Below are 3,377 nucleotides of genomic sequence, written 5' to 3'. Positions count from 1 at the left end.
TTTCTCTGCGCGTGTGCTGAATCTGTGTTTGTTTCTGCGCGTGTGCTGAATCTGTGTGTTTGTCTCTGTGCGCATGTGCTGAATCTGTGTGTCTCTGCGCGTGTGCTGAATCTGTGTCTCTCTGCGCGTGTGCTGAATCTGTATGTCTCTGCACGTGTGCTGAATCTGTGTGTCTCTGCACGTGTGCTGAATCTGTGCGTCTCTGCGCGTGTGCTTAATCTGTGTGTGTTTGTTTCTCTGCGTGTGTGCTGAATCTTTGTGTTTGTCTCTCTGCATGTGTGCTGAATCTGTGTGTTTGTCTCTCTGCGCGTGCTGAATCTGTGTGTGTTTCTGTCTGCACCTGTGCTGAATCTGTGTGTTTGTCTCTCTGCGCGTGTGCTGAATCTGCGTTTGTCTCTCTGCGCGTGTGCTGAATCTGCGTTTGTCTCTCTGCGCGTGTGCTGAATCTGCGTTTGTCTCTCTGCGCGTGTGCTGAATCTGCGTTTGTCTCTCTGCGCGTGTGCTGAATCTGCGTTTGTCTCTCTGCGCGTGTGCTGAATCTGCGTTTGTCTCTCTGCGCGTGTGCTGAATCTGCGTTTGTCTCTCTGCGCGTGTGCTGAATCTGCGTTTGTCTCTCTGCGCGTGTGCTGAATCTGCGTTTGTCTCTCTGCGCGTGTGCTGAATCTGTATTTGTCTCTGCGCGTGTGCTTAATCTGTGTGTGTTTGTTTCTCTGCGCGTGTGCTGAATCAGTGTTTTTCTCTGCGCGTGTGCTGAATCGGTGTTTGTCTCTTCGCGTGTGCTGAATCGGTGTTTCTCTGCGCATGTGCTGAATTTGTGTTTCTCTGCGCGTGTGCTGAATGTGTTTTTCTCTGCGCGTGTGCTGAATTTCTGTTTCTCTGCGCGTGTTCTGAATCTGCGTTTTTCTCTGCGCGTGTGCTGAATCTGCGTTTTTCTCTGCGCGTGTGCTGAATCTGCGTTTGTCTCTCTGCACGTGTGCTGAATCTGTATTTGTTTCTGGTGTGCTGATTCTGTGTGTGTTTGTCTCTGCGCGTGTGCTGAATCTGTGTGTGTTTGTCTCTGCGCGTGTGCTGAATCTGTGTGCTCGTGTGCTGAATCTGTGTCTCTCTGCGCGTATGCTGCTGAATCTGTGTGTGTTTGTCTCTGCGCGTGTGCTGAATCTGTGTGCGCGTGTGCTGAATCTGTGTGCTCGTGTGTTGAATCTGTGTCTCTGCGCGTATGCTGCTGAATCTGTGTGTTTGTCTCTCTGCTCTATGAAACTTTCTTATCACGATTATAGTGACCAAAATTATCGCTGTTATCAGTATTATCACGGTATTGTTAACATGTGCTGGAGATGTTAAAAAAGTACCGACATATAAGTTTATAAGTTTTATATTTAAAAATGAACAAACTACAAATGAAATGACTTTTTGTTTGCATAATCACTAAAACAATAACATTACCAATGATGTTCGGATTTTAAATGACAACTTGACTGACAACAGTTTAATATCATGTTGAAATATCTAATGTAAATGTTCAAATAAAGCTTTGAAAAAGTTTCATAATAAGGTAAACCTCACATTTCAGCCTTTAAATAAAGAAAAGAGTTAAGTCAAAATCATAATTGATTATTAAATGATTATATGTATTTTATCTGCTCCATAAATAATTCTAGATAACTTATCTGAATTGTTTAAATGTGTAGAATCCACATAAGCTTGTTTTTCATCAACCGGTCAAAATTTACAGTAGGGCACAAACTGCACACAGGTTGAATGTAAATATAAGTGTCTGTAAATCCACTTGCTGACAGCAGGTGGCGCTGATGGAAAAGCTGAATTAGAGCAGTTTCCTGTAACCTCCGTGGACAAGCAGTATTGCGATTAAGAACACTTCCTTTAGGTATTACATGGAGCGAAGATGAAAACAAAATGCCATCGAATCGTTTCTGAAAACCTTCAGAGGTACATTCATATAATTAATTCATTCATATATTCATTTGTATAATTCCCTTAGCACTCTTTTAAAACCTCCCAGCTTTTCTACCTTGTTTTCACTCAAAACGAAACTACTCTGCTGTGCTGTGCTGTGCTGTGCGCACGTGAGACTGTTACTTAAAACTGTGCTTTATGCTGGACAGTATTTATGTATCGCGAGTTGTTCAAATCGCGGTAATCTAATATGGTTTTAATGATAATTAAAAGATGAAACGGTAATACTAACCGTGGGGAATTTTATCATGATTTATCGTCAAACCGGTAATCGTTACATCCCTAGTCTCCGTGCGTGTGCTGAATCTGTGTTTGTATCTGCGCGTGTGCTGAATCTGTGTGTGTGTGTTTGTCTCTCTGCGCATGTGCTGAATCTGTTTGTCTCTGTGCATGTGCTGAATCTGTGTGTGTTTGTGTGAATCTGATTCAGCACACGCGCAGAGAAACAAACACACACAGATTCAGCACACACGCAGAGAAACAAACACAGATTCAGCACACACGCAGAGACAAACCCAGATTCAGCACACACGCAGAGACAAACACAGATTCAGCACACGCGCAGAGAGACAAACAGATTCAGCACATGCGCAGAGACAAACACAGATTCAGCACACACGCAGAGAGACAAACGGTTTCAGCACATGCGCAGAGACAAACACAGATTCAGCACACGTGCAGAGAAACAAACACAGATTCAGCCAATGCAATTAGATGCAATACCATGCAATGGAGAACATATGATCACTTTTAATGCCTCGAGGCCTGTTTCATAAAACAAGTTAACCAAATAAGCCAGGCTTATTTCAGTTAGTCTGACTTATTGTCAAATGATTTGGTTCCATAAAGCAAATTTAAGATCAACTTCGGTCACTGTGGCAACTTATGCTGGGAAACTAACCTGGTCTAAAGTAGGTTAACTATCAGACTAAGCTGATTTCCTCTAACACTGACCAATAGGAACGCTATTATTTGACTTTTTTTTACAGTTTCTAGCCAAGCAGAAAGGCTCTCTGGTTTTATGACAGCTGTACCTTTGCAGAACAGATAGCAGAACATTAGAACATTACAATCTAAAATTGCTCTTTAAAGCATTAAAATAATTAAATTAAAAGTTAAAATCACTGAATTAAAATTAAAATAAATAATAAAGAAAATGACTTATAAACTGCTATAAGAAACACACATTAACTCATTTGAGCTTAGTAATTAGTACTGAACTAGCTTACATTTGATTTACCCATTACAATAGTCCCTTTACAGTTACTGCTATCATAAAAATACACTTATATGAAAATTTAAAATTCTACAAAAGGCACATTTAATGTCCAACAAATATTTTAGCAAAATGTATATTTTACTCAGAATTATTGCGCTCCTATTCGATTGCGCGCCGTCTGTTT

The 3,377-nt window shown here is 41.2% G+C and overlaps 1 protein-coding gene across 1 annotated transcript in view; it reads left to right on the top strand.

Annotated features, from left to right (window-relative positions):
- Positions 1 to 3,377, top strand: part of LOC107706850 (disintegrin and metalloproteinase domain-containing protein 10-like) — a 32,183-nt gene that overhangs the window by 22,459 nt on the left and 6,347 nt on the right. The gene's annotated exons all lie outside the window — the stretch shown is intronic.

This window comes from Sinocyclocheilus rhinocerous, unplaced genomic scaffold, assembly GCF_001515625.1.
Source record: "Sinocyclocheilus rhinocerous isolate Xijiao unplaced genomic scaffold, SAMN03320098_v1.1 scaffold2460, whole genome shotgun sequence".
Lineage (NCBI taxonomy): Eukaryota > Metazoa > Chordata > Actinopteri > Cypriniformes > Cyprinidae > Sinocyclocheilus > Sinocyclocheilus rhinocerous.
This window is presented reverse-complemented; position numbering and strand designations above follow the sequence as displayed.